General features: G+C 42.3%; 1 protein-coding gene across 4 annotated transcripts in view; it reads right to left on the bottom strand.

Moving 5' to 3' along the window:
• Window positions 1-23,319, bottom strand: part of LOC130921359 (AMP deaminase 2-like) — an 89,545-nt gene that overhangs the window by 47,906 nt on the left and 18,320 nt on the right. The window contains exon 1 of one of the 4 annotated variants that reach the window (XM_057845150.1): window positions 10,658-11,107. The exons of the other annotated variants lie outside the window; for them this stretch is intronic. The gene's annotated coding sequence lies outside the window, so the exon portion shown is untranslated. Of the gene's footprint in view, window positions 1-10,657; window positions 11,108-23,319 lie in introns of those variants that run through there. 4 annotated transcript variants of the gene reach the window in all.

The following is a 23,319-nucleotide window of genomic DNA, read 5'->3' as shown; positions in this document are numbered from 1 at the left end:
GTCGTCATGGAGGAGTGGAAAAGCATTCCAGTGGCAACCTGTTAAGCTCTGGTCAACTTCATGCCCAGGAGAGTAAAGGATAATAGTGGTGGCCAGACAAAATATTGACAGTTGACATGTTGTATGTTAATATTGACAACTTTCACTAAGGCGTGTACTCACTTTTGTTGCCAGGGGTTTAGATATTAATGGCTATATTTTGAGTTATTTTGAGGGGAAAATAAATTAACTCTATTATATAAGCTGCACACAGACTTCTCACCATCCTCATCCTCCTGGACCTCACTGCTGCCTTCGATACAATCAACCACACCATCCTGCTCTCCAGATTAGAATCTTTACACACCACTGGTACCGCACTTTCCTGGTTTCACTCCTACCTCACTGACCGACAACAATTCATCGCCATCAATCATTGCACATCCCCTCCTGTTCCCCTACCACAAGGTGTCCCCCAAGGTTCAGTCCTAGGTCCCCTCCTCTTCATTCTCTACATCCTCCCCCTTGGTCAGATCATCCGCAAACATGGACTCCAATTTCACTGCTACACTGACGACATCCAAATTTACATAACCACACAACAAATCTCGCACAGCACCCAATCCACACTTCAAAACTGCCTCAGTGAAATTAATTCCTGGATGCAAGAAAACTATCTTCAACTCAACAGTAACAAATCAGACATAATCATCTTTGACCCTGCAGCCCACATCATAGACAGTCAATTTTCCCTCACCATCAACAACTGCACCCTGCCTCTCTCAACACATTCCCGCAACCTTGGTATCATTTTTGACAATAAACTAAGATTCGACCACCACGTCAACCATATCACCAGAACTGCCTTCTTCCACCTCAAGAACATAGCCCGTCTTCGCCCCTCCCTCACCTTCTCTACTGCTGAAACCCTCATCCATGCCTTCATAACCTCCAGATTTGACTACTGCAACAGCATTCTCTTCGGTTCTCCATCCAAACTCATCAATAAACTACAATATATCCAAAACTCCGCTGCACGCCTTCTCACCCGGACCCCCTATAGGAACCACATTACCCCCGTCCTCCACAAACTGTACTGGTTTCCTATCTCATACAGAATTCAGTTCAAAATCATCCTTCTCACTTACAAAGCACTTAATAACTTGGCCCCGCCCTACCTCACAGACCTTCTCTGTCCCCACACCCCTTCCCGTCACCTCCGCTCTTCTAATGGAAACATCCTCGTACCGCCCAAACAAAGAACACACCGAACTAAGGGGGACAGAGCTTTCTCCGCTGCTGCCCCCTCCCTTTGGAACTCACTCCCAAAACCCATCCGTAACTGTTCAGACCTTCCCACATTCAAAAAACTGTTAAAAACTCATCTTTTTAAACTAGCTTTTAACTTATAATTATTTACTTTGTTTTGTTCTGTTTACGTTGTTTCCTGTTTTTGTTCCTACTGTAAAGCATCTTTGAGCATTGGTAAAAGCGCTCTACAAAAAAAATTTATTATTACTTTTTTATTGTGTCAAAGTGTCATTTTGTCAGTGTTGTCCCATGAAAAGATATACTTAAATATCTGCAGAAATGCGAGGGGTGTACTCACTTTTGTGATATACAGTATGCCAAGAAATCTGCTAGTTGGGCCATCTGCTATAATGAGAAAATCAATTATATAAACAGAAATAAAGCCATTTAGTGGCCACTGCAGATACTAGCAGTGTTTCCACCACAGGCTGTCTTAGTTATCTTGATTTTTCATTTAGGAAGTTATTAGCTTACAGGGACTGATTCGATCAATGATGATCAAAGGTGCAACATTCTGCTCAATGCAAAATGTGTCAAGAGGTGCAACGGTGTAAGTGTCGCTGTGCTTAGAGCACCAGGCCTTGCAGTGTACCCTTGTGTGGATTCTCATCCGTTTCGCCTGTGCCCTTTAACCCGAGGCTACACAAAAAGCATGTAGTTTGAAATGTTACATCAACATACATGGATAGAAAGCACCCAATGTGTTACGATCTGCGAACGCGGAAAACAAGATTGGACCAAAGAGCAGACAAGAGACAGAGGGAATAGTAAAAGGGGTTTTTAATACAACTAAAAAACACGCGATCGCGGAAAAAGGGAGAATAACAAAAGGAGTCCGTGACAAGAGGTCGACGGGGATCAAATAACACTAAACTAAGCGGTGGGCAGCGAGCCAACAAGATAACAAAAGTAATCACACTCAATACCTGCACAAGGTAGAGGAATCACCAAACGAAAAAACAGCTGACGCATAAACTAGCAAATCCAATGAGCCTCGAAAGTACTGGTATAGAATGGCAAACAGCAAGCAAATATCTCGGCAACGTTGGCTTGGGTCGCCGGCGTTATATACAACTGTTGAGTTGCTGGAATTAGCCGCAGGTGCGATGATGGGAACGCCCACACCGCCGGCTCTGTAATGGAAAACAAAATCTAACCAGCAACAGAATGTGACAGTACCCCCCCTTCAAGGAGAGCCCCTTGGCGACCCACCTGGCTTCCCGGGACAGCGCGCGTGAAAGTCGCGGATGACCGAAGGATCCAGGATCCAGGAGCGGGGGACCCATTGGCGTTCTTCAGGACCGTAGCCCTCCCAGTCGACCAGATACTGTACACCCCTGCCCCTCCTCCTCGAGTCCAAAATAGACCTCACGGTGTAGACCGGGTCACCGTCGATCAAGCGTGGAGGTGGTGGGGGTGCTTCCGGAGGGCATAGCGGGCTGGAGGAAACTGGTTTCAACAGGGAGACATGGAACACTGGATGGATGCTGAGGGAACGTGGGAGCGTGAGCCTCACGGCTACAGGGTTCACCACCTTTTCCACCTTGAAAGGCCCAATGAAACGGGGACCCAACTTCTTGGAGACCCCGGCAAGATGCAGGTCCCTTGTAGACAGCCAGACTTTCTGGCCCGGCCTGTACAGAGGAGCCGGTCTCCGGTGACGGTCAGCCAACATCTGGTTGCGTGCTGCTGTCCGTGAAAGCGCTGCACGGGCGTCCCGCCAGACTCTGTGTGCCCGCCGCAGGTGTTGTTGCACTGAGGGTATGCAGACGTCTGACTCCTGGGACGGGAATACAGGAGGCTGGTAGCCGTATGCAGTCTTAAAGGGTGACATACCTGTGGCTGCACTGACAAGTGTATTATGGGCATACTCCACCCAAGGGATATGAGACGACCAGGACGCAGGGTGCTGGTGGCAGACACACCGGAGGGCTGCTGCAAGGTCTTGGTTGGCCCGCTCCGTCTGGCCGTTGGTCTGGGGGTGGTAGCCCGACGACATACTTGCTGTGGCCCCCATGGCCTTGCAGAACATCTTCCAAACTCGAGATATGAATTGGGGGCCCCTGTCGGATACCAGATCAATGGGTATGCCGTGAATGCGGAAGACTTGACTCACGAGGATGTTTGCGGTTTCCAGCGATGATGGCAACTTTGGGAGCGGAATGAAATGTGCCATCTTTGAGAACCGGTCAACAACTGTCAGCACTACCGTATTTCCCTGGGACTTGGGAAGGCCGGAGACGAAATCCACAGCAATGTGGGACCATGGACGTGATGGAACTGGCAGCGGGCGCAGGAGACCAGCAGGAGCATTGTGCGACGACTTGTTGCGGGCGCATACAGAGCAAGCCCGCACAAACTCTTGGATGTCATCATTCATTCCAGGCCACCAGAACTTCTGGGATACCAAAAACTGTGTCCGGGAGGTCCCCGGATGGCAGGCCACCTTCGAGGCGTGCCCCCATTGCAGCACGTCCGATCTGTGTTCTTGGGGAACAAATAGCTTGTCCTTGGGGCACCCCGTCGGAATGTTCACACCTTGCAGTGAGTTGGCGACCTTACCCTCCACTTCCCACTGAAGGGCCCCCACCACACGGGCCTCTGGCACAATGGGCTCTGGACCAGACTCGCAGAGGGCTGGGCTGAAGACCCTGGATAAGGCATCTGGCTTAGTGTTGCGAGAACCAGGGCGGTACGTGATTGTGTAATTAAAACGTGTAAGAAAAAGAGCCCAACGCGCTTGACGGGGATTCAGTCTTTTGGCTGCCCTAATGTATGCCAGGTTCTTGTGGTCGGTGAAGATCTCGAAAGGCTCTGGTGTCCCTTCCAACCAATGTCTCCACTCTTGCAGCGCCAGAACGATGGCCAGCAGCTCACGGTTTCCAACGTCGTAATTTCGTTCAGCAGGACTGAGGCGACGTGAGAAGAAGGCGCAGGGGTGAACCCTCTGATCGACTGGGGAACGTTGAGACAGGACTGCCCCCACTCCTGAATCTGAGGCATCCACTTCTACAATAAATGGCACATCGGTATTAGGGTGAGCAAGGACAGGGGCACACGTAAACGACCGTTTAAGAGCCACAAACGCAGCCTCAGCCTCTGGGGTCCATTTAAATGGTACTTTTGTAGATGTAAGCCTTGTCAAAGGTTCAGCCTTCTGGCTGTAGTTGCGAATGAAGCGCCTATAGAAGTTAGCAAACCCGAGGAACCTTTGCAATGGCTTCCTTGATGTAGGAGAAGGCCACTCGACCACAGCCTGTATCTTGGCTGGATCTGCTCTCAGCTGGCCCTTCTCCACAACAAACCCCAGAAACTGGACCGAACTGGTATGGAACCTGCATTTCTCTGCCTTGACATACAACCGGTTCTCGAGCAGCCTTTGCAAAACCAGCCGGACATGCTGTCTATGTTCCTCGAGGCTTCTAGAAAATATAAGGATGTCGTCCAAATAAATAAAACAAAACCGGCCTATCATGTCCCGAAGCACATCGTTAACAAGGTTCTGGAAAACTGCTGGTGCATTAGTAAGTCCGAACGGCATGACTAAGTATTCGAAGTGACCTATGGGAGTGTTAAATGCGGTCTTCCATTCATCACCCTCCCTCATTCTCACCAAGTGGTAGGCGTTGCGCAAGTCAAGCGTAGTAAAAATACACGCGGACTGCAACGGTGCAAAAGCGGAGTCCAGCAAAGGCAGGGGGTACTTATTTTTAACTGTGATGTCGTTAAGGCCTCTATAATCGACGCATGGCCGGAGGGACTTATCTTTTTTGTCAATAAAAAAGAACCCGGCCCCAACAGGGGACTTTGACGGTCGAATTAGCCCGGCCGCGAGGGAAGACGATATATATTCATTCAAGGCCCCCTGCTCGGGTTTCGATACCGGATAGAGTTTAGAGGAGGGCAACGGCGAATTCGGAACCAAATCAATGGAGCAGTCGTACGGTCGATGTGGTGGCAGTGATGTTGCTAGGTCTTTACTGAAGACCAACTTGAGGTCATGATATTCAGGGGGTACCAAAGACAAATCGATATGTTCCGGCTCACGTGGTACTGTGGGCCCGGAGGGGGACGGGGCAGCGCGTAAACAATGAGAATGACAATAAATACTCCAATTTGTTATCCTGGGGGCCCCCCAGTCTATGTCGGGGTTGTGTCGCTTTAGCCACGTCAAACCTAGTACCACGGGTGCCAACTTTGTCGGCATGACAAAAAACGGTCTCTGCTCACAGTGATTACCAGACACAACTAACTGGAGGCTTTCAGTTACATGAGAAATTGTAAAAATCAGGTCACCGTTAAGGTCCCGTACTTCCCGGGGCTCCTTCAATTCAATCAAGGCCCCACCGAGTACTTCTGCGATTGAGTGGTCCACGAAGCAGTCATCAGCCCCCGAATCGACCAAAACTGTTACCTTATAGCTGTTACCGTTCCCGGTAATAATCCCAGGTAATTGCAGCCTGGTGCTTTCGAGCCGCTTTGTAGACTTTGCGACCATAGGTGGTGACCCTCCGTGTCGTGGTGGAGTGCCTCTGGGAGAGTCACTCGCTGTGGTGGAGCTGTCTGACGTCGGGACCAGGAGAGGATGGTTTCTGCCAGCAGCACGAGGATTCACCGGACAGGAAGCGACCCGATGGCCAGGGTCACCGCAGTACAGACAGAGCTGCTCAGCCATGCGCCGGTGGCGTTCCCTTGTGTCGAGTCTCTTCCCTCCGAGCTGCATCGTCCCCTCGTCAGTAGTTGACCGCCAATACCCGCCAGGCGAGGGAAAAGAGCCTGCTGCAAAAGCTGATGAAGCTCTCCCGACGACCGCACTCGTCGACCGACCAAGCCGCTCCGCCCCTCTCTCTCGTTCCCGCTCAAGAAGTCGATTGTCCAAACGAATAGATAAAAAAATTAATTCTTCCAAGTCTTTTGCTTCGTCGCGGGCAGCTAGTTCGTCCTTCACTAATGGGTGCAGCCCCCTCCGAAAAATGCTACGTAAAGCAGCGTCACCAAAACCACTCTCTGCTGCGAGGATGCGGAAGGAGACCGAATAGTCAGCGACAGACAGTTTGCCCTGAGTCAAGTCTAGCAGGCGACTACCAGCCTCTTTGCCCCGAAAGGGGTGGTCGAAAACCCTCTTCATCTCCTCAACGAATTCAAAAAAAGAGTTACGTATCTCGGGGTGCTGTTTGCTGATTGCCATGGACCAAGATGCTGCCTTACCGGAGAGAAGGCTCATGACAAACGCGACCCGGGATCTATCGGTAGAATACGTGAGGGGTTGTTGGTCAAAAACTAAGGAACATTGATGCAAAAACTGCCCACACGAGCCGGTTTCCCCACCGTAGCGTGGCGGGTGTGGGATATTGGGCTCACGCAATGGAGAGGAAGCCGGGGCAGCTTGTGCGGCAAGGTGGACATGCGTTGGAGCCATGGCTGTGGCGGAAACGAGACGACGAGCGCAAACCTGGTCCACCCGTGCATCAAGAGAGCGCATGTTGACAGTAAGTTTGTTAATCGTCGAACTAATTTCATGGAGCACACGATCGAGCGGATTTGCGTGCTCCCTCGGGTCGGAAAACGCCTGGGCTAATGGCTCATTGTCTGCATGGTCCATCTTGGCCGAGATATTCTGTTACGATCTGCGAACGCGGAAAACAAGATTGGACCAAAGAGCAGACAAGAGACAGAGGGAATAGTAAAAGGGGTTTTTAATACAACTAAAAAACACGCGATCGCGGAAAAAGGGAGAATAACAAAAGGAGTCCGTGACAAGAGGTCGACGGGGATCAAATAACACTAAACTAAGCGGTGGGCAGCGAGCCAACAAGATAACAAAAGTAATCACACTCAATACCTGCACAAGGTAGAGGAATCACCAAACGAAAAAACAGCTGACGCATAAACTAGCAAATCCAATGAGCCTCGAAAGTACTGGTATAGAATGGCAAACAGCAAGCAAATATCTCGGCAACGTTGGCTTGGGTCGCCGGCGTTATATACAACTGTTGAGTTGCTGGAATTAGCCGCAGGTGCGATGATGGGAACGCCCACACCGCCGGCTCTGTAATGGAAAACAAAATCTAACCAGCAACAGAATGTGACACAATGGCTATCATCAGGCACATTTACATTCACTCATTCGCACATAGAATAAAATGAGGCCACTGCATTCAATGATGTTATTTAAAATGACACAAGAATAAAAAGTATGTGGACAATGTTCTTTATGCAAATGCATCGCTACGCACCTAGGTGAGACCATGTTCTTATTGGCACAACAAAATATCTAAAGCAAAACATAATTATTGCCTACGCCAAATATGAATCTGTCAAAAGCACACATTGGGGTGGGGAATAGGACAAAGAAGTAACGTATTCCCGAATTTAAAGTTCAATTTTGTTGAGGAAAAAAATTTAAAAGTGGGATTTTTCCCCCTCACGTACCAAAGAAAGCTAAAAGGATGTTATTGTTTACTTACTTTGTTGTTACGCTCTGCTGAATCCTAATCAAAGGTCACAGCTGACAGTTATAATTCAGAAAGCAGGCCTGCACATGTTCTTTCATCCTGGCCACTTCAATGTCATTATTCAGAAAAAAAAAAATGAAAAAAATATACTGAGATGTTTCAATTAACAATTTATTTTAGAATTGCACACCAACATACTTAAAGCAGTACAGCTTTCCACAAGTTTCATTTGCATTGTTGAATATGCATACGGTTCAATTTGAACTGTATACAAATGGAAGCATAAACAGTGGTACCTCAATATACGAATGTATCGACATACGATCTTTTAGATCAAAACCCGACGTCGCAATTTCATTGTTTTCAAGACGGCAGCACGGCGGATTTTCTTGTGAGGGAAATCAACATGGGTCCCAGGAAGGTTAGTGCAGGTGGTGAAAAAGGTGTCGCTTACTATTGAAATTGAGAATGAAATCATAGAAAAATATGAGCTTGGTGCCGTGGTGTTACCAGGATGCTAGGTGTGGGTGAGCAAAAAAAAAAAAAATACCATACGTGGTGCCCAGACTGCCATTAGTACTACATCCAGTTTTCTTTGGGTGGGCATAGCGTGTCTGTGGGTGGGCACTGCCCACCCCTGCACCCCGGTACCGTCACTGGCGTGGTGTGCATATCAGTGAACTGGCTCGACAATACGGCCGTACTATTTATTAAAGATTTGTACAGTGTACTGTAACTGTAAAGTTGTACCTCTACTTACGAAATAAATTTGTTCTGGAAGTAGTTTCTCAACTTGAAAATTCTGTAAGTCGAGACGCGTTTTCCATGTAAATGCCCTAATCTGTTTCAAGCCCCCAAAATTCTGATATAAATCTTTTATAATGCATAAAAAAGTAACAAATCCATGTTAAAATTGTATTATTGCACAATAAACATAAGATCAGAGTTGTGAATAATGTATAAAAAAAACAAGAATAAAGTAAAAAATTGAAGTTAATACACTCAAGTAATGCTGTCGGAACACGAAGGGCGAATGAAGAAGACGCTGAGATACACACATACGTACAATAAAGGTTAGCCAATGGGATGCCAGGAATGCCAAGCACGTTCAGTAAACTCTGGGAGCTGCGAGGACCAGCCATGCTGTATTTTTGCCTTTCTTATCCTGAAATTTGTTTCAGAACAAGAGGCAATATTTTCCTGTTGAGACATATATTAACCTGAAAGTTGGTAAGTAGAGGTAGTACTGTATTCTTATGGGAAAATCCCACTCAACATACGACCATCTAGACCAGCCATGTCCAAAGTGCGGCCCGGGAGCCAAATGTGGCCCGTGGTCAAATTTCATCCGGCCCCCAGCCTGCGTCATAAAATCAATAATCTCTGGCCCGCACACAGACCTAATAAATTGGTCAGCAGTACTGCTACCAGCATATGAAGTAGCTTACACACTAAATGCTGCTCCTCATTTACCCACTAAAAGGCAGCAGCACTCTAGGCAACATCACCCCGTGTGACCCTTTACTCCCAATTTTCTAAAATGGCGACAATCAACAACAACAAAAAGAAAGTTGACTGTGACGCTTCAAGAATAGGTGGAAATTGGACTATTTCTTCACTAAAATACGCAAAAACTGTGTCTACCTCATTTGCAAAGAGACAGTCGCTGTTTTTAAAGAGTTTGATGTGAGGCGATATTACTAAACAAGACAAGTTGACATGTACGACAAGATTACAGGGAAGATACGTAGCGAGAAATTGAAGCAACTTAAAGCTAGTTCAATTTTATAGCAGCAGTATTTCGCAAGAGCCCAAGAGATGAAAGAGAACGCCACAAAGGCTAGTTGCAAGATTTTGTGGAAATTATTAATTAAAAAAAAATAATAATAAAGCAAATGTGACACACAGAATGGCTTGCTAAAATTTGCATAAATATATTGCTCTACGTAAAGGATGTCAGCCAAGGTCGGCCCCCCACATTTTTACCACACCGATTCTGGCCCCCTTTGCAAAAAGTTTGGACACCCATGATCTAGACTTACAAACCAGGTCTTAGAACGAATTAAATTCATATGTAGGGGTACCACTGCACTCGTCTTTTTTATCCCGTTGTCAGATTTCACTTTTTACATGAGAGGTCAAAAGAAACCGTGGATGCTTCTTAGCAACCGAAGATGAGAATAAACCTCAATTTGGCTCTTCAACCTGAACCTTACCCTGCAGACGAACAAATAGACACCGTTTGCCCGCTGAAACTTTTTGTTTGCAAACTGGATGTGTTAGTAGTCAAGACGTCATTTTGTTCACTGTAAGAGGAGTTTGGCAGGAGGCATTGTCACAGCTGCCGTGACAGCCACTATGAGGAAACAGTAGACCACAGTCTGTCATGTTATCAGAGAATACCCACAGCAAATCACATGACAAGCTGCTCACACAAAAACACGGCCCCTCAAAACACTAATGTGTCTCTTCTCTCTCTCTGACAGTGATGTCAACATTGGGATAATGGGGAGCTGACTGACTATGCACTCTTGCGGCATGTGTGCTCACTATACTCTGAAGTGATAAAGGCACTCGGGGAAACTACATCACCATAGCAGATGCTCTGAATGTCCACCCACTGCACTAAACTGGAGCCCATTAAGCTTTGCTACGATCAGCATCATAGCAACAGAGCGGCTGAGCGAATGCATGACGCAGCCGCCTCTTCAATATGTCCTTCCCCATAAGGAAAACAGACTGTCAGCATATAATACACTGAAAAGAGTTTCCTAACACCTCAACTGGGGCTTGTGCAACATTTCTTGAGTGATAAGAACCTTCGGTCTCGACCATATAGAAGGTGCGTAAACTTGTAGAACAGTATCCACGTAAACCGAGCACTGGTCATGAATGAGTGTAAGTTACAGTACCTCCTGTGCCCTGTCTTGTCCTGCTCTCACAGTTACTGTCGCAGTGGCCTGGTCTGAGCTTCTGCGGGATGCTGGGACATTTAACTAGGCCTGGGACAGTCGATGTACCCTCCCCCGCTGGCCCGATGCACAGAATGACAGCAAATAGAGAGCGTGAGAAGAGGAGAGGAGAGACAGGATATTCTCTCTCCTAGATCGTGTGCTGCTGTAGCACTGGTATTGCAAAATGTGCCCTCTTTTTCCTCTCGGCTTCTCCTCTTATGCTCTCAGCATGGAGTTGGACTGGGCTTTCCCCTCCTTTTAGTCCTAGCTTTCTCACTCTCTCTTCTTCTGTCCGTCTATCTCTCAGCAGCTTCCTGGATTACGCCGGTTAGTCGATCACAAACAGCACTGTCTTGAAGCTACCGGATTTAAATACTGGGCTGGAACATACCACGTGGCAAAAAAAAGGGTGGAGGGAGGGACCTGAAGCAAGCAAACCAGGCTTCATTGTGCATTAAAATGGAGGAGGCCCTAGGCCTATGACCACTCCCACTCTCCTCCCTACTACTCCTGTAACAAAGTTGCTTCATGATTGTAAAGCATAATCTTTCTTAGGAGAGAAACATTAAATAACTTATTGTTGTATTTTCCATTTATTTTATCCTCTCAATGCGTATTTTTGTACCATTTCAACCATATACATTAACAGTCATTATTTTGTACCAAAAACTTCCTGGACGCACCAAACTCAACAGGAAGTGACTGAGAATTGGCCCAAAATAAACAGAAAGTGACTCAAAATCCGTAGGTGACCCATAAATGCCCCAAAATCAACAAGAAGTTACTTGCGAGAGTTTATTGAGTAGCATGACTCTTCCTTTGCAATTTCTCCAGAAATTCAATTTTCTAGTGAGATGTAGTCATTATTACTTTAATTTGTACCAACTGAAATGTTCATCACGACTTTTTTTGCAAGCACACAGTGACATGAATCATTCCTATGAGTTTATATGTTCGCCACATTCTTGCATGTTTTCTGTTGTTGTCTTTATTGCTCGCCTACATTCCAGTAACATGCATGTTAAGTTCATTTGAGGCTCTCAATTGTCCTTAGGTGTTAAGACTTGTTTGTGTATATTTGCTCTGTGATTAGCTGGTGATCAGTTCAGGGTGAACCCTGCCTTTTGCCTCAAGAAAGGAGAAGATAAGATTTAGCACACTGGCTACAAGTATATGCCGCATTCGTAAAGTCTATGTGAGCTCATTTTCAATCAGTAGGCACCATCAATGATTTCCAAAATTTCAACTAAACTGAACAGTCAAACCATAATGAGCACCAACCCAGTGTTGACACAGATGTGTAAATATATTGGTATGAAAAATTATCTGAACCTTTTGGAATTTCTCACATTTCTGCATAAAATCACCATCAAATGTGATCTGATCTTTGTCCAACTTACCTTCAGTCATTGTTTGCATGCTATCCTTATTAAAATATGAAAACCTATAAATGTTTGGGTGGTTTTAGTTAAAGCAGACACTGTATTTTCATGAGTGTGATTTTGACAAAGATCAGATCACATTTGATGGTGATTTTATGCGGAAATGTGAGAAATTCCAAAAGGTTCAGATACTTTTTCATACCGCTATACCAATTATTCTCATGACTTACCACCTCAAAGGATTTGTCAATATAATTTTAATTTATTTTGTATGTATTTCATAAAATGACAGCACAAATGTTGCAGATGAAGTTTTGACTCTCCAAAGGGAAATGTAACAATTGGTATTAAAGGTTTGTACTAGTGTTGCACCGGTAGTACTACCCCTGGCAAAAATTATGGAATCACCTGTCTCAGATGATGTCAATGCAGTTGTTTAATTTGTAGGGGAAAAAAAACATCACATATATGACATGACATAAGAAACACTCAAAGAAATCAAGAAAAAAAGATGCAGTAGTTGGTGCCAGTTACTTTTTTTAGATCAAGCCAAAGGAAAAACATATAGAATCATTCAGTATTGAGGAAAAATGATGGAATCATTCTGTAAATTTCCATTCCCATAACTTACACTTGGACCAAAATAGATGTGCTCATTAGCTTGCAGTTAAACAGGAGTGATCACACCGTGGAGAGCTGTTGCACCAAGTGGACTGACATGTATCATGGCTCCAACACAAAAGTTGTCAATTGAGATGAAAGAGGATTAGCAAACTTCTTACAGAGGGTAAATCAACTCGAAGCAATACTGTAGGTCTTGAAAACAGAAAAAGCACAACAAAACAAATGAACAAATGGGTGGAAACTGGAGTCAATGTCTGTGGAGCACTGAATCTTCGCAGGCAAGGGGGACAAATATTTGAATATCAGTCATGTCCACCTACTCTGGTCAATTACAGCTTTGTTAAAATCAAGTCTGTCTGAGAAAATGCTGTTAGACCTTAGACCCATTATCGCATATGCTATATGCACAAATTGTTAATGACCGCCAACCTCTGTGGTAGCTGAAGATAACAAAAGACTTCAGTAAATATAGATTATCTATGCGTCTATCATGGAAATTATTTAATGCCAATTTTAAATAACAATTTTCTTTTAGGTAAAATTCAATTTGTACCAGACTTTAAACAGGTTTATTTTGACAGTGAAATCGAACACTTTATAATGCAAGTGGGAGGGAGATTGCTTGGTTTTTAACCCAGCCTCTAGTGGATATCTCTTGTACTGCAGGGTTTTAAAACACTTCCAGGCATTAATTTCTCCACACAGAAAGTTGCCCCTTGATTATGTCCCACTAAATACTTATATCATACTAAACCCCCTCGTGTACATTTGGAACTATATGCATGATCTGATGCCTTGCTGAAGAGCAACTAGACTAGCTCAAATTCAGGATGCAGGCTGGTATCTCTCCAACAATCAGTTCCAACTTTACATCATTATGTTTGTATATGGTCGTGAATCACTAAAATACTGTGGTGAAAAGGGAAAATTATATGACTTAAACCACTCTCAGTCTCTACCTTACCTAGTATTTTATGTTTTTATAAGAATAGGCTACACATTAAAGTTGAGTAGACTATCTGAGCACCATGACCATTGAGTGTCCCAACCACTGTGCCATATGAAGAAATATAATATCATTTAATTGGTCAAATAAAACATTGTAAATTTACCAGGAAAAAAGGGCTGAATCAATACCACTTTTTTCAGCCCGAGTACGACTCAAAATTCTTACATTTTGCCCTACTATGCTGGCACTTTGTCACGGCTATGTTTTTTCTTTGAAAAGGTATAAAGAAAGTTGAGCTGAGCTTGATGCTCGATTAGCCCACAAAACCAGATGGCAGTCGCTGCCCAGACACAGTTATTCATCTATTTTGTTGAGCATGACTTTTAATTTCTCGACTAAATGTGTGGTCATGTGTGTCTTTAAAATATTTCCACAACGTTGACATAGTACTGGATAACTTTTACGGGCCCTGAGTACTGTATTACATATGTTTCTTTGCAAATAATACATATTTGTTGATTTATCTATGTAATCAATGAAAGTAGTTAGTAAAATAGTTCAATTATCTTCCACTGGATAACAGAAGGATTATTTTATCACTGTACCAAATCGTCATTCATACATACCTCAGCTTTGAGGTCAACTACTGAGTACGGTAATTAAATGTGAGACAAATCATCTTCATTTCATTTCATGCCCTTTTTATTTGGTGTTGTGCCATGGGATTATTCTAAGATAAGTATGTGCCTTGGCTCAAATAATGTTGGGAAACACTGATCTAGACCTTGTTTTCCCAGAGAGCTAATCAGTGGCACATGGGAGTAGCTGTGCTACTTTGTCTCCCAGTACAAGGAACAAAAACAGGCATTGCAGCAGGGCGCTAATCTGAAACCCAGCACAAAAATTCCAAGTTGAATTTGCCACAAAATAACAAATATCATTTCCTTGTATCCACTCCTTTGGATCCAACAAGTGGATCCCCCAAATTCAATGTCCTCTTTAAAGCTAATGTAGTCAGACCCATAAATATTGAGACGTCAACACAATTCAACTCAACTTTTTGGTTCTAAACACAAATACAATTGTTTTGAAAGAAAACGGCAAGCATTAATTCAAGGATTTCATGTTAACTTGTAGGATTTACAACAGTTTGTAAATGAGCCTCACACGATGGTTCGAGCCAAAAAGATGAGAATCGTGTCCAAATAGTTATGGTCCTGCCAGTAACTATGCATATAAATTAAGTCTGGCAGAGTAAATTGAGGGTCATACACCCTAAATCAAAGTTTTAATACTCTCATTCAACTGAATGGTGAAATGTCTCAAAACCACAGGTGTACATTACTCAGGGCAGAAGTAAAACACCTCCTGCATCATGTAAGTGCCTCTTTCACAACATGAACATTACAACCATGTTACATGACATTCAGTTTGTCAAGGTCAGGTATGTGCAGGGAGGGGATGCTTGAGCACCTGCCCCTTTGCCCTATGTGTCTCTACCCTCGATTTGTCCGTTCTCTTCACAATGTTATCTAGAAAGGTACACATCTTTAAGTTCTAGTTTTATTCTGAATTTAATATTTAATATATTTATTAATATATACAATTTAATATATTAATATTTAATACTATTTAATATTTAATATTTTTAATATTTAATATAATAATTTCTTAATGTGATCATTCCATTTCTTTGATACTTTGTGGTAAAATTTATATTTTTGTATCGTTCCCGCTAGCCTTGTTAAGTGTTCTGTCTTCTCTCTCTCTTCACGTTATTGAGGGAGAAAGACATTAAAGTGCGTATGACAGGAGAAAAAAAAGGCTTCAACAGGATTATTATGTGAATTAGAATCATATTTTGAGACGATTCAACTATATACACAACAATTTAGCAAAGCGCAGATGACGAGAAATTAAGTCTTTTAATCTGCCGGTTAGCAGGGCGTACCATTATAGGGCTCTAGCGTCCCCAACAGGTGGATGACGTCAGCGGAGTCACGATTTCATCTGATTTAGTATGCAGCCCATTGAGGGGGAATTATTCACGAGGAAAACGCAACGAAGAGAGCCGCAAAATGTCATTGTTTCAGTCTCTCTACTCCAATATTTTTACAGGATATTCTTTTTATCCAAGTATTTTTCCCCAATAGCTAAATAAATGGCTTGAGGAGGACCAGTCAGCCCGTTGAGGGAGAATTATTCAGAACGAGGAAAACGCGACGAAGAGAGCTGCAAAATGTCATTGTTTCAGTCTCTCTACTTCAATATGTTTACAGGATATTCTTTTTATCCAAGTATTTTTCCCCAATTGCTGAATACAGTGGGGCAAGTAAGTATTTAGTCAACCACTAATTGTGCAAGTTCTCCCACTTGAAAATATTAGAGAGGCCTATTATTGTCAACATGGTTCAACATCAACCACGAAAGACAGAATGTGGAGAAAACCCCCAGAAAATCACATTGTTTGATTTTTAAAGAATTTATTTGCAAATCACGGTGAAAAATAAGTATTTGGTCAATACCAAAAGTTCATCTCAATTAGGGATGTCCCGATCCAGGTTTTTGCACTTCCGAACCGATACCGATATTGTTTTGCACTTCCGATCCGATACCGATACTGGCCGATACCGATACCGGTCTATCTGAGCATGTGTTAAAGTTTAAAGTTATTCAGCCTCCTTACTTAGTTGTCAGACTCATGTTGAAAAGAGTTTTAGTACTCTTGATAACAACTACCCAGCTGGATTAGGTGAGTTTGAATAACACACAACGGTTGGTAACAAGAAACTGACCTGTTTATTCAATGACAAACACAAAACATTATACATAACAAACAGAAATGGCATAGTCAGTCAGTAAAACGTGCAAATAATATTGTAAACTGTCTTAAAAAAGCAAAACACACAAAAAACCTCAGTGGAAAATCCCACAAACCCCCCCAAGCTATTAGATGCTTTTAATGTTTCGTGCATTAGTTACAATAATTGTATAAAAAGCCTCTCAGGTTTAAATGACTATTTCAGTATCAAGTTAACATTTTAAAACAGTAAATGAAATACTCAAGTTCCAATTCTGTATCAGCAGCTTTAAACTACATTCAATTCATTTAATTGTGCGAATCAACTGTTAAAGTTGTTAAAATTGCTCCCGTTATTCCATAACTTCCCTTCTGTCTACTTTCGACATGTCAAAGTTTTAAAACTGTTTTGAAGATAGATTCAAGTCAAGATTTTGCCGATTTAGGAGTATTTTACACATCACGCATCAAGTTTTCCATACTTCAATGTTCTTAACGCCGTCGAGTCTGTCATTTTGCATCTAGTTCTATATACATATGATATCTATTATGTGCAGTAAAACAATGTTGGCGTAGTTTGTAGCGGCTGTCAGCAGCAGTCAGGTATTGTTGTGTTTTTTATCCAGCGGCATGAGTTGAGCTAAAGCCGTGAGTTGAGCATTGGCATTACCCGGGTCTATGACAAGCATGTTTACTCTCGGGACGCAATGCGGTCCTTTCTCATTGCGTCCCGAAGACCGCGCTGTGTATTAGTTCCGCTTTACTCGACATATTTCAATAATCGGAATTTGGATGTTTGTGAATCGTTCTCAAATCTTCCACGGCCGAATCGCTCAAGGATGTAATGATGGCTGGGCTTGTTGTTCCGTGGTTCTACGTGTTGGATGGTGCGTCTTTACTCACGGGAGATAATGGCTCATCATCCAGAATGAATTCTTCGGCAGTGACTCTTGTTATTCCCTCGGCTTTGGGACTGTCGAGTGCCAGTTTGTCACGCATAGCAAAAGTTTCTGCCAGTGTTAGTTGCGTAGGACCTTTCTTTTTGTCTTCGGTTTTCTCAACATACGCCTTATATTGTTTGTGGTGGTATTTCGTTAAATGCTTGATTAGGTTGGTTGTATCAAAACTTCTTACAGCTTTACCACCACGCTTGACTTTATTGTGGTAAAAGTTGCACTCTGCCTCTTTGTCTTTGTCGTCCTTTAAGGTGAAATGATCCCACACAGCTGACATTTTTACCGATAAAGTCTCTCGGTAAATTGGGTTGGCTCGCAAAGTCGGAGAAAAAATAACTACCCCGACTTCCAAGTTGTTTCAATCTGACGTCACTGGACAAAATGGCGCTCAAGAAAAGGAATGATAACACAATAATGAAGTAAATCAAGTTTATTTGAGACGCCATGTATTTTTTCCTCATACAGTGAATTATCTTTGTTGTGCTATGTTTTTATATTGACGATCAGCAAAGGATGTAACTAAAAAAAAGGCAGTTTACAGTGTGGGCTATAACGCAGCCGTCGTTTTTCCACTACTATTTGATCGCTTATAGGAAGGCAGGTTCGCTGGAGGTCAAAATGTTTTTGGATGGCCAAAATAAAAAACACCTCGTCGCGATCAGCCATCTTTGTTGTTTACATTTGCTTGGAACGCTTTGAGGTCGGAACTGGTACCATCCGAGTGGGATAAATCCAACTTCCCACTTCTCTGGAATGCAGCATGTGTTGGATGGTTCGTCTTTACTCACGAGAGATAATGGCTCGTCATCCAGAATGAATTCTTGATTCTTCTTCTTGCAATGAATTCTTGCAATGACTCTTGTTATTCCCAGGGCTTTGGGACTGTTGAGTGCCAGTTTGTCACACATAGCAAAAGTTTCTGCCAGAGTTAGTTGCGTAGGACCTTTCTTTTTGTCTTCGGTTTTCTTAACATACTCCTTATATTGTTTGTGGTGGTATGTCGCTAAATGCTTGATTAGGTTGGTTGTATTAAAACTTCTTACAGCTTTACCACCACGCTTGACTTTGTGGCATATGTTGCACTCTGCCTCTTCGTCTTTGTCGTCCTTTAAGGTGAAATGATCCCACACAGCTGACATTTTTACCGATAAAGTCTCTCGGTAAATTGATAGACGGTAATGTAGTGTGTTGAAGGTGTGCCGTAAAATGCGGACCGGATTTTAGGGAAACCGAAGCAAAAACTGGAATGGATTATGTATATCGGTGTGTGGGAAAACGCGGACCGGATTTCCCCAAAAACTGGATCGGACGTCTGGATCGGAATTTTTCCGTGTCAGCCGATCCGATACCGATGCACATTTTTTTGCCCATATCGGCGTCCGATCCGATCCAAATATTGGATCAGGACATCTCTAGTAGATATCGTAAGGAAAGGAGGTTGAGGGATAAAAAAATGAGATGGATGAAGCAAAGGATCCCTCATAAGCTGGGTGAAGAGCACAACAGGTAATAATAAAACAGTTTGCAGTTTGCAAAGATATTCATGTATAAAATACAACAATTATAAACACAACAACAATGTTATTGTTCTACAACATTTTATGTCATTACTAGAGCTGGGAATCTTTGGGCACATAACGATTCGATTACGATTATGATTCAGAGGCTCTGATTCGATTATAAAACGATTATTGATGAACCCCCCTCCTTTTTTTTTTTAATGTTTTGTACATTAGTTACAAAATTGTTCAAAAATACTCTCAGGCTAAACCAAACTACTATTTCAGTATCAAGTTAACATACAACAGTAAACAAATATACAAAAATAACAGTAAATAAAAAACTCCAGTCCCCATTCTGTATCAGCAGCTTTAAACTACATTCTATTGATTTAATGTTGTGAATCAACTGTTACAGTTGTTTAAATTTCTCCCGTTATTCCATGATTTCCCTTCTGTCCACTTTTGTCAAAGTTTTAAAACTATTTCATCATTTAAAGATAGATTCAAGACAAGTTTCTGCCGATTTAGGAGTATTTTAGATAAAAAGTTAATTAGGTTTGTTACAACACAGCCTTCTCGAGAGGTCTACTGCTTTAAGATGACGGCTGTTTACTTACGCCGGAAAGTGTCATTTAGCATCTCTGCTCAATAATACATGTTCTAACACCGACGTCGTCTATCATTTTGCATCTAGTTCTACATATATATGATATCTACTGTAGCCGTATGTTTGTAGCAACTAGCAACTGGGCGTTGTTTGTAGCGGCTGTCAGCCGCAGAAAGGTATGATTGTTTTTTTTATCTAGCGGCATGAGTTGAACGTGATATTTACTCTCGGTCCGTTCCTCATTGCGTCCCTAAGACCGCACTGACTGTGTTTTACTCCCACTTTACCCGGTATAATTCAATAATCGGAATTTGGATATTTGTGAATCGTTCTCGAATCTTCCATGGCCGAATTGCGAATAATCTAAGAATCGGAAATTTCGCACGCCTCTAGTCATTACTTTAATTATTAGGTGCTTCAGTTTTCAAATATTGATAATAATTGAATACTAGTTTACATAAAACTGCTGATGGTGGCTCAGTGAACATATGATGTGGTTTGTTCTCAGATGAACAACAAGTTGAGGAAGGAAGTTTTGATATAGAGGTTGAAGGAACAAAAGAGGCAAAGACTGAGTGACTGCTAGAAAGTGTTGTTGACGGTGTTGATTTCTATTCACTATTCCCCCCTCCCAATTATAGTCTGTCACAGTCACAGCCAATTATACTGTGAAGCTGGTTAAACTGTAAGTTATGTTGTTGTAAGGTGTGTTAAATTCTTGTTCATGTGCCCCATTTTGATCTATCTGCACCAGCCCCTCCACTGGTCAAGGTACACACATTAAGTACAAGTCCAAAGGTGGAAGCAAAAAAAAAACAATGCTGTGGTACAGCAAAGGATCAAAAGTGTTCTGCCTACACTCACTTGCACTTGCAATACACTTAGAAGGAAAGGGCATATTCATTAGTGGCATATTCATTCGAGTAAATCCATTCCCAAACCTAAAGCTGATCATGCTCATAAGCCAATTTTACACAATGTATATCTGCATGACAGTTGAATGAAGTGTGTTTGAAATATACAGGGTGGTGGTGAGTGAGTTTCTTCGACCCGTAGAGGTGGCGAGATAAAAGGTCAAACTTCAGCTGACATGGCTTCATTTGGGATCAAACGATAGGCCAGTAAACTGAAAATGGATCTCCAAGGGGATCAGGCAAAGCAAAGTATTGAGCTTAACCACACTTAAGCAAAACAATGCAATCTATCATATTCATAAGCACTGTAAAAGAACCCGGTGACATGAACTGGTTTGTGCATTGACTCAATACTGAGGCCAGTGGTGAATGTTTTTTTGTGTGTGTGTGTGTGTGTGTGTTTACGTGTGATCCAGCAGGGGGCAATATTTCAAATTAAAGAGAAACAAAGGCATGATGATGACTAACTACCGACTGATATTAATTGGCCATAAATTCGATCTGATTTTTTAGCATGCCTCCAACAGATTGAGTTGACTGATTGAGACACATATTATGGCTCGGCTCTGCAAAAGATCCACTCGACCTTGTATCACACTCTTCCACCTGTTGGGGTGATTGCACTTGAGGCACTCCCAAAATCCCTTTTCCACCACTGACAGTCCTCTTCTGTTGTACACTACATATATACATAGCAGCAGAAAGGCGTTGAATTTTCCATACAAACACAAAGCAAAGACCATGAAATGGAAGTCATAGACCATCGTTACCAACTGCCTGGTCATGGTGAGATTATATAGGTATCAGAATGTAGACGGTTTTTATTTCTTTGGAAAAGTTGTTTCACATCATGTACAGCATTTGATAGAAAAACAAAGTTTACATCAAAATATTGATGCGCACAACATCCCCGTCCCCTTTAGGTTTTCAGAAAAGCCCTTTGCAATCTACTTTTTGATATACGCGCGCCTGGCCTGCATTCTGTATCACAAATGGTTATCATACCATTGTTACATTTTATTAGAAAAGACAGAGGCTAACAAACTTCACACTAACATTAGCAATGAGCATGTGAGCATATCGCATGTGTAGTCTACAGTGTTGTCAGTAACGCGTTACTAAGTAACTAAGTAAGTTGCTAACTGCTAACTACTAAGTAAGTTACAGTAACGCGTTACTACTGTAATCGGATTACTTTCTTTCAGTAACGAGCAATCTAACGCGTTAGTTTTTCCAAGCCAGTAATTTGATTAAAGTTAGTTTCCTCAGTAACTGTGCGTTATTATTTTGTTTTTGCCTCATACTGTATGTAGAATGAAGAATACTGTAGTCATGTACGAAGAGCATTTGAATAGAAAATACCACATTTGAGTTTGGGAGTGACATCACATCTCACGTTTTCTCATCGGAAAAAAACGGGTCACGTGCAGTACCATGCTGTATGCGCGCCGTCTGCCACATAGCCTGGCTACCTATCAGGATGCTAACAGTAAAGGAGCCGGAGAGATACAACAAACGGCTGCATTTGCTCACTGGAGATACAGCCATTACTTCACATATCCGTCCAGTAAAGATGACAAAAATATCTTCGTGCGTTGCAAACTCTGCGCTGGCTCAGATGGACTGTCGACCGCTATATACTCGACATCCAATTCAACAAGGAAGCACTTGGAATTACAGCACAACGCGTCGCTAAAAAAACTCAAAACAAGACGACAGGTGACGTGACAGCCAGCAACTAGCCTTTATGATATGTGTAATTATGTACACTTTATAGTTAGAGTTTGTAATCGTAGGCGAAGTTTTACATTTGTGGGACTGGGGGGAGAAGCATGTTGAAGACTGAAACGAAAGTCAAAAGTTTGGACACACTTCATAATTTTTGCGTTTTATATATTTTCACTGCTATTGTAAATTCTCACTGAAGACATCAAAACCATGAACGAACATGTGGAATGGCAAAAAAAGTGAAATAACTGAAAACAGGTTTTGTATTCTACATTCTTCAAAGTATCCCCCTTTGAGGTGTCTCCAAACTTTTGGCCAATACTGTACAGTATATATATATATATATATATATATATACACACACACACACACACACACACACACACACATCTTGATACTGTTCGAGTTCAATCAGCTGGTCAAGTTGTTGTTGGTAGCGTTTGAAAGCTTAGGTTTAAAGAAATTTTAAATATCCATCTTGCCTCCTCTGGTGTAGTTTTGGCTAAGCAAAGCAAAGGTGCTAGTCACATGATCTGTTCGAAAAATGATTTTGACCCATTATGAAAACTGTAGGTTGTAGGATTTTTGTTCATTTCATAAATTTTTGTTGTTTTATTGCTTTACAACTTTTATACACAACATTTTAATGGCTAGGTCTTTATTTCAAAGGGGAAGTTCATAATTTTTTACATTTGGCTTCATCTTGGGAGTTAGCGGGGATTTAATTAGTCGTTGGACTTTATTTAAATAAATTTCGTGCAGTTTGTCAGTTATTTGTTAGTTTTAAGGCTCCAGGATGGCTAAGCTAGGGCGAGTCAATGGTGGTTGAAATCAACTCCATCGACTAATTAAACCCCCGCTAACTCAAAGATTAAGCCTTATGTGAAAAACTCAATTACACGTGATGAAATGTTTCAGTTATTTTTATGTTGAGGCAGCAAAAGGAGAAAAATTGGTAAAAAGTAACTGATAAGTTACTTTTAAAGTAACTTACTTTGATAATAAAGTAATCAGTAAAGTAACTAGATTACTTTTTTGAAGTGTAATCAGTAATCAGTAATTAAATTACTTTTTTAAGTAATCCGTGACAACACTGGTAGTCTATACCTATGTCACAGGGTTCTTGCAACCTTTTCAAAGTCAAATTTAATGCTTTTT

Source organism: Corythoichthys intestinalis, chromosome 9 (assembly GCF_030265065.1).
Source record: "Corythoichthys intestinalis isolate RoL2023-P3 chromosome 9, ASM3026506v1, whole genome shotgun sequence".
Classification (NCBI taxonomy): domain Eukaryota; kingdom Metazoa; phylum Chordata; class Actinopteri; order Syngnathiformes; family Syngnathidae; genus Corythoichthys; species Corythoichthys intestinalis.
Note: the sequence above shows the minus strand (reverse complement) of the source record. Positions and strands in the feature narration are given on the sequence as shown.